Raw genomic sequence first — 16420 nt, 5'->3', positions numbered from 1 at the left:
ACTATATGTTTAATTAGTCTAGTTATAATTATATTAGTTAGGAATACTTAGTTAGGTAAAGTTTTCGGTATAAAACTGTTAAGATTCTTATATTTATATCGCAGTATCTACGGTAGAGCGTAGCTTAGCATATACTCCTTTAAATATATCCGCAGGTTTATATAGCGCTAAGTTGCACTTAGGAACGCTATGGTATACTAAGATAACCTAGTCCCTTAGGCTATTCTTATTTTAGTAAGTTTTAGTAAAACTATATTAGATTTTCTAGAGTTTATTAAAGAGTAGTTAAAGGCACTCTAAATAAGTCTTTATTAGGTTAAAAGCAATAACTCTCTAAAATATAATCTCCCGCTATTCGGATATATAAAGTTAGCAATTTTTATTAGTCTTAAAGTGGGCTCTAGTAAGCTAAAGCATTATATTAAAGTTATAGTTTTTACCCGTAATATAGTTGTAATATAATATTGCCGCCTATTCCTTTAATATAATAGAGAAAGCGTAATAGTACTAATGGCGTTAAATTTTAACCTTATTGCAATAGTTATAAAAAACCTATAGTTTTACTCTAAGTATATTATATAGTTCTCCTCTAAACTTCTTTTCTTCGTCTAAATATACCTTTATTAGATTTATAACTTTTTATAGTAAAGGCTTACTAGTTAGCTAGAGTAGAGGAGGTAAAGGTAGAGCAACTCTAAGTAGGAGAGTACCTCTAGGTAGGAGAGTAGCTTTAGGTAGGGGGTTAGCGTTCTAGGGGTTTTAATACAAATTAAAGTTACCTTTTAAAGAATATAGGTTGTTTTTAGGTTTCTATAGTTAACGTATAATCTTAGCTTCTATCTATATTAGTTCTTCTATACTAGTAATAATAGCCTAAATATTACTAGTAATTAGGTTACTATTCTTAGTAATATATACCCTATTCCTATAGAGGAAGTCTTAAAAGTCTTAAACAATATTAACGTTACTAAGTGCCTAGGTATTAGCAGTCCATCCTATAAAATCCTCCCTAAAATACTTCTATAGTTATAAGTTAGTATAATATCTATTTTAGTAGAATATAATATAGTATAGAAGAAAGCCGTTAACTTATTTTGCGGTATAAGTTATTATATTAAAGGCGAATTCGTCCCAATCTTTATTAATAAGTTTTATATGCTTAGCTACCCCTAGTAATAAGGAGTCTTTCTAGTTATTTAAGGTAGGCGTAGCCATATTTTTAGAGAAAGGGAAGTATTATTAGTATAAGGATTGTTATTTAGTACGCGTTTATAATATATATTTATCGTTTAGTACGCATTTATTGTTTAGTACGCGTTTGTAATATATATTTACGGTTATAGGGCTTAGGACTAGTTCTAGCCTTAAATCGCGAAGACTTATAAAGTGTGTTATTCTGCGTAATAGACGTAAGAATCTATAATCTTAAAAAGGCTTAGGACTAGTTCTGGCCTTTAAATCCTTAGATTTATAAAAGAGTTCTATTTAAGGTTTAGGACCAGTTCTAACCTTAAAAGACAGCTTCCTCTAGCACGAGTAGCACTGGTATAGTAGCTTATCTCTTCTTAGTGGAATACCTAGCTGTTCTATAGTATAACAGTAAAGTTAACTACTAATTAGTGTTGGTTATATAAGGGGATATTATATAGCTATAGTTTATAGATAGTATAATAATTGTTGTTCTTATATATATTAGGGAGGGCAAGGAGCTTAAGGCTCCTCGCTACGCTACTACCGCGGCAATACGTGACGGCAACTTGCCGCACGTAACGGCAACTTGCCACCTATAATGGCAATTTGCCTTATATGGTAACCACTTGCCTTTATTCCCAACAGACTTATTACTTATCGCGTTTATATAGTTACATTAGGTAGTAATATAGAGTTTTACCAATTCTATCGTTAAATAGGCTAATTAGGATTTTCCATCCCTAGGATAAAAAATCGCTATTAGTTTAGTTAAGGCGGTAAGTAAAACTAATATCTTTATAGTAGGTCTTAGCAAAATAGATCTAACTAATTAAATAACTTTAACCGCTGGTCGAAGTTCCTTAATATCTTATGTGTTATGTAATTATATTATATACGTTATAACATATTTTAAGTTCTTTTTAATTTTAAGCTTCCTGCTCTTATATTTCATGTATTTATATTAGGTAGTAGTTATTTGCCTTTATATTGTGTTTATCTAGCTAAAGTAGGCCGTAAAGAATAGTCTTTATAGAATTCTTTTACTAGGGAAGGCGTATTAGTCTTAATCTAGTTATAGGTTTCCTACGTTTATATTTTATATCCTTCCTACTTAACAAGGAGTTTAAATTATTTAAATTATATTTTTTATTATATATTATTAATCGAGTTAATAAAGTAAGAACTATTACCATTATTAATAATTATAGAAGGTAGCGGCGGCACTTTATAAGTTATAGGTTTACCCTTTAAAGGTTATAGTAAGCTTATATAAAATATTAGATATATTTTTTATCTTAGTTAGCAGTTTAAGCTTATAAGCGTATAGGCTCAGTTTCTTTTTAATTTAGTATAGGCTTATAAACTTCTAATTAAGTTTCTTTAAGGGTTGTTAAGTCTTTAGGTTTCGTATATTTAGGTAAACTATATTATCTTCCTTAAAGTCCCACGCAGGAGCTTATCCTTTATTTATATGCTATTTTTATACCGTTTAAACATACGCTAATTTACTTTATAATAGTTCCGTTAACTACTTTATTTAATTAGCAAAGTTATACACGTTAATTAGTTAAATCCTCTTAATTATAGGTCCTATTAGGTTATAGTTTAAATCTAAGTTAAGGGTCTTGTCCATAGGTTATATAAAATAGCGTTACGCCTATTAATTCGTTTCTTATATTATTCGCAGTAAACTTAGCTAAAGGTAGCCACTTTTCCTAGTTATCTTGTAGGTAGGAGCAGTATATTTATAGGTATTATTTTATAATTATGTCTGTAATTTTAGTTTAACTATCTATTTCTAAATAAAATATAGTTAAGAGTCGTGTTTATATACTTAATTATTTATATAGGGCTTACTAAAAGTCTAAAATAAACTAGCTTTTATAGTTAGATATTATTAAATTAGGAAGTCCGTGTAGCTTAAAGACGTGCTTAATAAAATATTTGGCTACTAATATTGCATTAATTAAGTCTATAGGAATTATATATCGCATTTTTATAAGATGGTTAATAACTACTATAATATTTATAAACCTATTACTATTAGGTAGGTCGACTATAAAGTTAATTAAGATATCTCGCTATCTTTATATTGGAATTAGTAACGGTTAAAGTACTTCTTATTTCTTTATATAAGAGGTCTTCTTATATACGTATATTCTATATACTTAAACGTATTTTTGTATATAGTTATATATTATAGGCTAGTAATATACTTATTAGATAATCTTATAGGTCTTTAAATGGCCTAGATGCCCTACTATAGGGGAATTATATATAAATTTAAGTATCTTAAATTATAAGGGTTCGGAATTCGGGACTACTATCTTTTATTAATAGTATAACCAATTATTACAGATTTTGTATTTGGTGAGTATAATATCCTTATATTACCGTTTCCCTATTTAAATTGCTTTTATTATATCTACTATCTAAGGGTTGTTTTTATATTTGTGTTCTATTAATTTATTAATTCTTATATCCACTTATTAATTTCCGATTTATTCCTATTAAGCTCCGCGTTTAGAAATATAGGGCGTAGTTTCTTAAAGCGTTTAGGGGGTAGTATAATTTATAATTAATTTATAATCTGTTTGTTAGAGGTGTTTATAAATAAGTCCTATAATTGTTATATTAATAAGTTAGGCTTCTAATTAAGTTTACTAGGTCGGTATATAATCTTAAAGTTAAATTATAAGAGGTATTCAGCCTAATAAATTTGGCGTTATATTAATTGCTTTATAGTTATAAAGTACTATAGGTTTTTATAGTCTATTAATATATATATCAGGAACAACGATCCTTTAAGTTTTAGACGCTATTATTTAAAATATCTAATAATTGCTAGTAGTTCCTTATTATAAATCTTATAGTTTAATTTAGTAGGGGTAAGTTTCTAAAAGAGAAAGGCTACTAGGTGTAGCTCGCCGTTCTTATTATATTGCGATAACACTCCTCCTAGTATATAATTAGACAAGTCTATTTTAATAATGCATTTAAGGTCCGGATTAAAGTAGGTANGAATTAAAGTAGTTATAAAATAATATTTTAGGTCGTTAAAAGCTTATTTATATTTAGTAGTCTATTTAAATCTTATTTTTTTTAAAATTAAGTTTACTAATAGCTAAACAATTTTTAAGAAGTAATTAATAAATTAATAATAGAAATTTACGAATTCTAGAAATCTTTAGATGTCTTATATTCTACTAAAACTTTCCTAATTTATAATTATAGTAATTTTCTTAGGGTCTATTTTAATTCTATTACGGGATATAATTAGGCCTAAGTACTTAACTTTAGACGCGTGGAACTTGCATTTCTTAATATCGCATTATAAGCCCGCGTCTCGTAGGCGTTTAAGGACTATTTAGATGTGCTTTTAATACTTAAAAAGCAAAGACGAATAGATTAAGATATTATTAATATACGTAGTGATAAATATATTAAGGAATTTGCGAAGCGTATTATTAACATATTACTAAAATATACTAGGACCGTTCTTTATACTAAACGGTATTACTAAGTATTTAAAAGTCCCTATTATATATAGAAAGCTATATACTTCTTATCTCCTTTATAAACACGGATTTAATTAAAGGTAGTAATTATATTAAGCTTTATAAAGTATCGTGCTTTTACTAAGTAGTTAAGCGTTTTTTAAAGCAAAGAAATTAGATATTGGTTTTAAATTATAATCGCATTTAGGGCTTAATAATTAATATAGAACCTTAAGCCTTTTTTAGGTTTTTTAATAAATAGTATAGGCGAGGTAAATAGTAATTAGCTAGGGTAAATAAATCTTTTCTCTAGGTGCTCTTTAAGGTATTATTATATTATAAGCAGCTCTTTTTACAATATACCGTATAATAGGCTAAACTTTAGCATTATACTAGGTTTAAGTTTTATCTTAAAATCGTGCTTATTTTAATACGGGGGTAGTTAGTTTATAAATCGTTTCTTAAACGTATTAATTAAATTATAATATTCTTTAGGTATAAGAGGTTAGGGGTTAATATATTGCTTTAGTTTTAACGCCTTTTTAATATCTTCTAGTGTTATAGTAAAGATTTTATAGTTTTGTTTTCTTACTAATAAATAAAAGGGTGCGGCTTATATTATACGAATTTTAAGGGGTTTTAATATATTATCTTTTCATTTTTTGCTATAATTAGCAGTTATGGCTTTATTATATTGGTTTAGGGTTTATAGTAAGGGTAATTTATATTATATTAAATTTAAATAGTTATATATATGTTTATAGGGTAAGTGGTATTTTAAGTAATAACTTCGGTAATAGGTTATACGGAATTTTAGTATTTCTTTAACCTAGCTAATTAAAGGGTTATATTATTTTAGTTATTTATATCTAAGTATTACCTTATAATGCTTTAAGGGTATTATAAATAGGGAAATATATTTAAGGTATTTGCCTATCCGCATCTTTATAAGAGCGTAGTATATTAGTTTACCGTATATTAAGGGCTTACTATTAAAGCCTTATAGGCCTTAGGGCTTATTAAGTTTCTTTAAATTTAAGCGTTAAGTTTTCGCGTAGTTTATATTAATAAAGCCTATATTAGTAGCTCTGCTATTTATAAGGATTTATACTTCCTTCTATTTTCTAAGTATTTAAATTTTGCTAAGTATATTAAGGGAGTCGTGTTATATATTAGCGTTAAAAGAGCCTAAATACTTATACTCTTCTACTTCTTATCCTAAGGCGTAACTTAGTGTAAGAGGCCAGCCTAATTGGAATGTATAATTATCTAATCGACAGTGTTACCGGTAAGTAGAAGGTAAGTTAAAGGTATATTAAAGGTAAGTAGAAGGTAGAATAAGTTTTCACGTATTAAAGGACAAATGCTTTTAACTACTTCTATTTAGAGACTAATCGCTAGTTCTTCTTTAGAGGGGAACTAGCTTCCTATATATTCCTTTTAAGACGCTAGTTAAATCTTTTACCCCTAACCTATTTAACTATGTCTTCTGGAATATAGATAGGATATAGATAAAACCTCCTACCGTCTTATCGGATATATACCTCCTAGGGGGTTCCGTTATAATTACCTTCCCTTTTAAGGTTTTAGTCCTTTAAGACTTCGCCTCTACTAAGCTTTTATAGAGTTCCGGCTAAAACCACTAGGGAAACCCTTAGTGAAAAGGTACTCTATAATGCGGCTTATCGCCGGCTCCTTACTAGCGCGGAACTTTACTTTATCTTTTATTCCTTTGCTTTTCTCCCTCCCTAGCTCCTTATAGCGCTTTTATAATAGGATTTTAATAATAGTAATAAAAATTTGGTGGGATTCACCTCTCTAATTTTGGGAATTTGTTATAAATAGATCTAGAGATTATCCGGTGTGATACGTTAACTAACCACTATCCCTATTTACCTAAAATGGGTTTTAATAATAACGTCTTTTATTTTAATTTCTTTCTATTTATAAGTTATTATCTCTTACTTATCCTTTTATTAATAATACTATTTATCTTATTCTTAAATAGGCTGTTCTTATTATATTTCGCCTTTTAGCTTCCGTATCTTTAGCTATACTTCTATTACTACCTTACTATCTTTTCTTAACGCGTTTATAAGTAATAGGATCTCTACCTTATCTCTTATAACAATACTAACTTCTTAAAGTATTCTCTTATAATGGCTTATAGTCCTTTTACGCGTCTCTAAACTAGCAGTAGTGTTATTCCTTTCCTAGTAACGCCCTAAACAGCGTCTATTACTCCTATAGCAGTTTCCTTAAAATGCTATTATTGCTACGTTTATGCTCTTACGTAGGATCCTTCCCACGTCTATAAGATGCCTCGCTCTAGCAAAAACAAATTTAAGTACTCCTATTACCATAGTAGGAGAAAAACCTGCGTCCCAGTATTTCCCATTCCGTCTTATTCTAGATTTCGCTAATTATGCTAAATCCCCGCTATCTATGCGCATAAGACTTATAGGCTTTAACGCGCTATTTAAGATTTCTACTAATATCCTAATAGTAACAGGCGGGGATAGAAGGTGTCTTCCCTTACTTATAAACTCTTTAATTTAATAAGGGTTTCTACTGCTATAGAGACGGAACAATCTTGGATATATAGTATCTAGGAGCGTATATACAAACAGCTTACCCTTATTAATAATAACATTCGTACTTTTACGCGGGCTACTCTGGCTAGGTAAGTTTCTTTAGTAACTTACTTAGGAACTATACTAACTTCTTTAGCTAACGTCTCTCTAATCCCTGCTTAGACGCTAATTTGGAACCTAGGGATACTAAGGATAGCAATAAAGGTTAAGATAAATGTTCTCCTTATTAGTCTCCCGCCCGTGCTAGTCCTTCTAGTACCTATTATTCTAAGAAGAATATTAGTGGAAGTACTAATAATTTTAGGGATAGAGGAGCTAATAATACCGTTAATAATAACGTTAAGATGGAAGGGAAGCTCCTATTACTACTATTAGTATTTAAGTTATTACCTAGCTCTTTCCTTCTTATTATAGAATAACTTTATATAGTGCTTCTTAGGTACCTCCAGAATGCCCTATTATTGGGAATTAACTTTATACTTTAGGAATGCCTTTATTCTAAGCTTTAGTAACAATTCTTATAAAGGTAGTGCACTACTATAATCCCTATATATAATAAACGGGTAGTATTTCTATAGGTGCTTTATAATTTTTTTAAATTTTCGATTCTTTATAGGCTGTCCTTTTACTCCTCTTTATATTATTAACTCTACTATATATCTCTAGTGCCAGACTAAATACTTTCCTTTTATCCCTAGGGGGTCCTTTTAAATTCCTAAGGCTTTTTTTTATATTGCTACTACTTATTCTTAAATAGCATCTTCTTTAGACAGTATCCCTAGTAGTTCTCCTATAGGTTTTATAGGCTTCCCCTTATAGGGTTCTAGGATCCCTATTATAATAGCGAAACATTTCCATTCTTAATGCCTATGCTTAACCTTATAGTTTTAATTTATAGGGTCTTCCCTATTATCTTATCTGTGGCATATCCGGAACCGTTGCTAAATCTTTACCTTTAGTCCTTAGGAAGGTTTTAATTACCGTATTATATCCTGGCTAAAGGTGCTTCTTAGGTTCCTAACTATTATACGCCTAAGAGTATCCTTCCTAGTAAACTAAAAATTCGCGCTTCTTTTAGCGCCATCTTTAGTCTAAAATATCTTCTACATTCCATTCTAGTTCCCTATTAATTTCGCTAGGTAGTAGTAGTTCTGTACCGTCTCTTCTCCAGTATAGCTTTAGTAAAAAAATATAAAATATAGGATATATTAGGTATAATTTTGGCAATTCTAATTTATAGGCTTAATTTCCTTTAGTTTTCCTAACTATCTTAAAGGGTCTAAGCCACTGGTAATCCAGCTTCTTCTTAATACGTTTTATTTAGATATTTTTTATAGATAGTAAGACTTCGTCTCCTATTTTAAATTCTTTTAGTATATATTTTTTGTTATAGTACCTTTTTTATACAGCCTAGGCGTCTAGTAAGTGCTTTTTAAGTTCTTCTTTACGAATTCTTATTTACTTAATTCTCTTAGACGCTGCTAGTGCCTCCCTTTTAGAAACGATGTTCTTAACATTCTAGGGGTTATTTACTTTTACCCTAAACAATGCTTTATAAGGGGTCATTTTTGTACTACTATAGATGCTTATATTATATATGTACTGCGCTAGAGCTAACTATAATATCTAATTATCCTATTAATAATTAATATAGTAGCGGAGGTAGTGTTCTAATAACGTATTTAGACGCTTTATTAGCCTGTCTATTTATAGGTAGAAGGTAGTACTTATCCTTTACCGTATTTTTAATAAGAGATAGAATAAAAACTAAAATATACTATTAAATACGGTACCTCTATTAGATATAATTCCCCTTAGCGTGCTAAATAAGAGCTACCGTTTTAAAAATAGGTCTGCCAGTTCTACTGCCGTAATCGTTATTATAATAGCAAAGTATCCTAAAAACTTTATATACCTGTTAACGATTACTAGGATATTATTAGCAACCTCTCCAGTTCTTATCTTAGTAGGGGGTAAGCCTATAATAAAATCTATTGTTAATTCTAATATAGGTCCCTATAGAATAGGAAGCACTAATAACTTGCTATATGGGCGATGCCTAGATATCTGTATCCTTTAGCACGTATTATACCTTAATATATAGTCCTTAACCTCTTTAGATATTCCGTCCTAAAAGTATTTCCTTTAAACAGCCTTAAGGGTTCTATTAGCACCATAGTAACCCCTAAAAGGGTTATTATAGAAGATTTTTAGAATTTCGTCTTAAACCGCTTGGTCCTTTAGGATATATATAGCACCCTTAAAGCATAACAGACCCTTTTAGTCTTGCTACTATAGCTTCTTAGTAACTCCGGCTAAGTTGGTCTCTACTATATCTTTCTACCTCTCCCTAGAGGCGAAGGCGTCCCTTTATTAAGCTTAAAGAAGAAGATCCAGAAAGGTTTTATACAGATTACTTGCTTCCATTTTACCTACCGCTATTATAGACTTAAGGCGTAGTATAAGACGTTTTAAACCATTAGTGCTAGCAGATTCTCCTACTATTATGTAGTATGCCACGCTGCGGATAGGCATCTTACCTATCCCCCTTAGATCCGAAAACCCGCAGCTAATATACTGTTAAGTTAAAGGCGCCGCGACACCTCTAGCACATCCTATAGAATTTTCACTAATTCTAGGGTACGCTAATTTTATAACATCTGCTTAGTCTATAACCTAGTCTATAACTATATCCTACGGCTCTATAATTGTGTCGCTTTATAGCTATATCGCTAGGACCTTTGCCCTACTACAAAATTCTATAGTTCTAAGGAAAGAGTCTTCTTTCTTTTTAAGTAAATTTATAATATAGGGATTATTTCCCCTATGCTGTCCTAGATCCTCCCTATCTTATAATCTAAACGTCTTAACAACCTATTAATAGGATTTGTCTTTCCTAGGCGGTACGTAATTTTAAAGTCGTACTATAATAGTGCCTCTACCTATCTTACTTATTAACCGCTTAACACCTTTATAGTTATAAAGTATTCTAGGTTGTTATAGTCTGTAAGGACTTTAATAGGATAATTGCTTTTTATACAATAATGTCGCCAGTGCTTTATTACTATAATTATCGTAAGTAGCTCCTAGTTATGCATTATATAACGCTACTTTATAGGGGTTATTTTCCTTAACTAAAACGCTATAGGATGCTATTCTCCGTCTTTTAATTAAGATATAATTGCCCCTAGGGTAAAGCCGGATATATCCGTTTTAAGGTATATATATAGCTTTTAGTAGAAGTATATTAGGATAGGCGCTAATATAAATAAATCCTTTAACCGGTTTATTGCCTGCTTAGCAGCTTCCCTAAATATAAAGGGTTCTAACTTCTTGCTATTCTTAGATCCTTTTAGTAGATTAGTAATTAGGAGTATTACTCATAAATAGTAAATAATAAACCTTTGGTAGAAGTTCACCGTACCTAAAAAAACCTATACTTCTCTAAACGTTATGGGGTATAGCCATTCCCTAATAGCGTCTACCCGGCTTTTCTCTATTAACACACTATTAACGCTAATAATAAAGCCCAGAAAATTAATACTAGTAATATAAAATAAGCATTTTTTAGGTTTATATAGAGCTTATATTCCCGCAGTTTTTTAAGTACTATTTATATATAGTGCGTATATGCTTTATAGTTATTAGAGTAGTATTAAGATAGACTATATATATTGTATCTAATAGGCCTAATAATGCCTTATTAATATAGGCCTAAAATATCACTAGTGCGTTAGTAAGTCCGAATGGTATTACTAGGTACTTAAAGTGGCCGTACCATGTTTAGAACGCCGTTTTCTACTTATCGCCGGCTTTAATCTAGATTTAATGGTATATATCTTTTAAATCCAGTTTTATAAATATCTTTACGCCTAATAGCCTGTTAATAAGCTCCCCTATTAAGGGTAGCGGGTAGTAATTCTTTATAGTAATCCTGTTAAGCGCCTAATAGTTAATATAAAGGCAAAGGGTTCTGTCCTTTTTTAGTATAAATATAATTAGTACCCCTACCGGGCTTATAGAGGGCCGAATCTATCCTTTTTAAAGATTATCTACTATATACTAACGTAATATAGCTAGCTTATTTTCTAATAAGTTATATAGTGGTCCGAAAGGAGATTACTTATCCCCTATATCTATCTTATACTTAACTAATATAGGGTTAGGTAAGGTTTGTGCAGCCTCTTTATTAAAAACCTCTTCTAGGTTTATATATTCCTGCGGAATCTCTAGTTTCTTAACTGCGTATAGCTAGATATCTAAAAATAAATACCCTGTGTCTTTATTCTTGGGGTTAAGAGTGGCATATATAGTATATACCTACCCTTTTTCTTATATATAGCTTAGGAAAGTTTCTTAATCCTTAACTATAATGCGCAATTAAGACTTCCGGTATTAATACAAGGCTAAAGGCCAATTAATGTCTAGGTTGACTTAGTAAAGCTATAGGTATCCTAAAATAAAGTTATACCCCTTAATTTCTGCGGCGTAGAAGCGTATTTCCTACATATCCTATAGACCGTCGCGGTCCTAGCTGGCAACAGGAAACGTCTATTCCCTATAGTACGGAATCTAGTAGCCTCTAATACTTTAAACGGTGCGCATCTATAAGCTACTAAGGTCTAAATCTAATTCTTTTACTAGTAATTAAGAAATAAACCCTATACTTACGCCGCTATCTATAAAGCAGTCTTACGTTACCTATTTATTATTAACTTAAATAGAGACAGGAATAACTATACGGCAGTTTACTCCCTCCTTCTCTTACTAGCCTAGTATAAGGGAGTAAAGATCTACTAGGCTGTCTCTTTTCCTAATTAGGCCGACTCTTACTTCTTTTATTAGCAGAAGCGGCTTATATAGCCCTTCTTACCGCAGTTATAACAGGTGCGTGTCTTCTAGTTCCCCTTCTATAGATTAGGTCTCTGCCTATTATTATTTTAGGGTTAACTAGTATTGCTTTAGGGCTATAAGGCCTACTTACGTTATTCTTCCGCAGAGCGGTTAGGTTGGAATCTGCCCCTATTATTAAAGCTAGGTCTAGTCCTACGCTCTTTATTATTAGCGTCTCGTTCCTTTTACTTGCCTAAATAGTCTCTTTTAGTATTCTTAATCCAAGTAGCTTTAGAGATAAGCTTTTCTTAAGAGGTAGGAATTTCGCCCTTTTCCTATATAGCCTGTTAAATCTTAGGTTGTAGCTTAGTAAGTAGCTAGTAAAGTTATATAGCGTCATCCTATAGGTCCAAGTAGGGTATATTATCTTCTAGCTCTTCTAAGTAGTTTATAAACTAGACTACACTCTAGCCTTCTCACTATTTAGTATTATAGTATCGCTAGTTATAATCTATCCTTTAATTAGTAGGGTCTTAGACCTAATTAACCAACCAGGTCTTAAGTTTGCTAAATTTAAGGGGTATAATAAGTTTCTTTTTATAGCGTATCTATAAACTCTTAACGGTGCTATGTAGGAAGGTAGAAGTAATTAGTGTCTAATTATACTTATTAGAGTAACATTTCAGATCTAGCCAAAACTTGGTTTCGCATTAATAGATAAAACGATTACAGTTCCGGAAACTATTACTATTATACTTATTAGGTTCCTTTATACGGAATCTAGGTTTTTCTAATATTACAGCGTAGTATAGCGTTGCCCCTTTAAGTCCGCTTTGTGTCTAGGGTGTCTATACTTCTTTTAGTTATCCTTATAATTGTTTTTAGTAGTTTTAATATGCTTATCTTAATCGTATCTCTAACTCCTTTATTTTTTATAGGGTCTTATATAGTGACCGCTCTAATAACTCCCTAGCGGTAATTGTTTCTAAAGGTCCCGCAAAGTTAGACGGGCTAGCTATAGCTTCCTAGTCTACTCTTTTATAAGTAGAGGGAATGCGCTCCTCTGGGAAGACTCTCTAAGCCTCCTACGGTAAGGGCGTTGCTTTATAGGGTAAAGGAGTATAGTCCGTCATCGTCGATTAATAGCCGTACGTCCCTAACGGATTGTGAGCGATTAGAATTATAAGAGGCCAGCCTAACCGGAACGTATAATTATTTAATCGACAGTGTCACTAGTAAGTAGAAGGTAAGTTAAAGGTATGTTAAAGGTAAGTAGAAGGTAGAATAAGTTTTCACGTATTAAAGGACAAATGCTTCTAACTACTTCTATTAGAGACTAATTACTAATTCTTCTTTAGAGGGGAACTAGCTTCCTATATATTCCTTCTAAGACGCTAGTTAAACCTTTCGCCCCTAACCTATCTAACTATGTCTTCTAGAATATAGATGGGATATAGATAAAACCTTCTACCGTCTCATCGGATATGTACCTCCCGGGGGGTTCCGTTACACTTAGCCTTAGGATAATTTATTTTCCAAATTAACTAAAGGTAAAGTACTTTATAGCGACTAAGTATAATTTATAAAGTAGGTATAATTTAAGGATTAGGAGGAACTACGGCGGACCTTTTTAAAAGGGTAAGTTTAATAATTCCTTTAAATATATCCCTTTTTACCGCATCTAAAGCATTCTCTATTTACGGCTTAAGTTCTTTGTTTATTAGTTCCTAAGGGTATATAGGATTAAGTGGTATTAAGGTCTATAGGGTTATATATAGGGCTTTTAGGTCTTAGAGACGGATCGCGCTTTAGGGTATATACTGATTTTATAAAGTTTTAAATATAAGGTGTAGTTAGCTTTAGGGAATAAGTCTATTTATTATATTAAAGGTTCTTATTAATTCGTTAATATATTATAGCAAATTTAGGTAAGTCCTTTAGCAGTTCTCTACCTACTAACTATACTCTAATTTTATCCAAAATAGCTTAATAGAGAGTAGTAACTTTAGCGGCTTTATTCTAATCTAGTTTACTAATAAGGCTTAAAAATTCTAAAAAGAAGCTAGTAAAATCTTGGTTCCGTTATTATAGGTTTTTAAGTTTAGTAATAGCTATATGTTCGCGGCTGGCGTTATTATACGTTTATTCTAATAGAGAGATAAAGATTTTAAAATTAATAAAGGTGCCATTATAAAAGAATAGGTCTATAATTTATACAGCGTCTTTACTTAAATAAGACATTTTATAGCTAATCTTGCTAGCTTTAGTAGGGTATTAATTATAGTTTATTAAAAGTTTAAGATGGAGCTTAGTTATAAAGGGATATAAGTTATTTTAATTTCTATTAAATATTAGAGGGTTAGGGAGCTTTTTAGATTTTATAGTAGGTACTAGGTTTATTATAGGTATAGGTTAAGCTACTATTACTAATTTAGGGTTTATATTTAACGGGCCGGGTTTATATATAGTTATTTTAATTTTATTTATAGGTGTTATTATTAGGGTCTCTAATATAAGTGCTTTAAGGTTATAGAGTTCTTTACGGATTGCTCCCATTAATTACTAGTGCTAAGTTTTTAATATCACTCGCTATTGGGTCAAAGCATCTATAAATGACTGTTATATTATGGTTAACTGTTCCCTAACTAGGGCTATAATGCTTATAGTTAACGTAGTAGGTTTAAGTTCGTTTACTATTTTAATAGTAGTTATTTTAATATAACGTAATATAAGGGCGCGGTAAGACTTTAGGGAAGATTTAAAGGAATAATATAAATTCTATCTAAATCTAAGGGTATATAGCTCTTGCTAAGAATAAGACGTTGCGTAAAGAAAAGAAAGGAATAATAAGAGAATCATATAATTAAATAGTTAGGGGCTTAGCGGTTAATGCGTGCGTATATACGCACGCGGTCTTTAACGGACTTCGGTAGAATTTGATTAAAGCGTCGGAATTTATCTATTAAGTGTTTTACCGGGATATTCCTACTATAACTGGGCTAGTCCCGTTATAAAAACTAAGGCTTTTAACCTAGCTTATTATAAAGCCTAAGTCGTTATATACTAGTATTAAGCTCCTAAGCCTTATAAAGCTCTAGCTTAATTACGTTATTAATTACTTTAAGCTTACGCTTTAAGGTCTCCTTTTCTGCTATAGTTTCTAGCTTCTATATATGGTAGGGCGACTTCTAATTATATAAGAAGGCGCCCTAAAACATAAACTCTACTCCTTTAAAAAAGCGCAGTTAAATTACCTTCTTATTTACCTTCTTACTAGCTAGGCGCTAAAGCCTATAGCTACCTCTTTAATAGCCTAAAACTACCTCCGTTTTATTAGTCCAGATAACATTTTTCTAGTCCTTAATTATCCAGTGCTGATACTATAAGGCGAATTGTAGGCGAGCTTCTCTTATCTTTAGTAAAAGGCAGGGCTTTCTTATTAGCTTTATCTTGCGATATCTATGGCGGCGAAGAACTCGCTAGAGCAGCCACACTCAGCAGCAATATACGTGGAAGACTTCTCTCTGCTATATTAATTGGAGGTAACTTTCTTAATTATTCGCAATTTAAACTTGCGGTTAATCTTAATTTTTCTTTTAGCATAAGGAGCGTTAATAATATAGCCGTTAAGAAGGAGAGGACGAGACATTAGGTCCTAACTATAGCTGCAGGCTTTTAAGAAGATATATTATAGAGTACGACGCTTAATTTAAGTAATATTTTTAATATAATTAAGAGTTGCTCCTATAGCCTTTATAGCTAGGGCCTACGCCCTAGTCGCGAGCTAATAAAAGCCCATTATTAGCAAAGTTGTCGGGTGACGGAGGCAATTGAGGGGTGGAAGTATTCTGCCATTAGGCGGTCAAGGCTACTTTCCTAATTAGGAAGGTGCAAGAACTTATGGCAGCGACCTCCGTAGTACTTAAGGTTAGCGAGGTATAGGCGTATATTAGTGGTATATTTCGTGGAGTTAAGGTATAGCTAAGAAAGTCTCCTGGAGCAACAGTATACTTCTTTAGGCAATAAGCTAGCTATAAGAAGAAAGCGGTCTACTGGCGTGGTCATAACCCAGAGTGGTCAAAACCCCGTTAACTACGTTACTTGATATTGCCAAAGTTGCGATATATAATGACAAACATCTTTTTGCAGCAAAGTTAGAAGACACTGCATCCCTCAGCAAATGCGTCAAATTCTAAACCTGAGCAATCATGCTCCGAAAGCTTCCACTTGCTGTAAGCTCAATGACTGGATTGTTGCATGCCGACGATGACTCTAAAGAGTCCGAACTACGTTTTTGCAGCTAAG

This window comes from Cenococcum geophilum (genome assembly GCF_001692895.1).
Source record: "Cenococcum geophilum 1.58 unplaced genomic scaffold K441scaffold_43, whole genome shotgun sequence".
NCBI classification, from domain to species: Eukaryota; Fungi; Ascomycota; class Dothideomycetes; order Gloniales; family Gloniaceae; genus Cenococcum; species Cenococcum geophilum.
Note: the sequence above shows the minus strand (reverse complement) of the source record.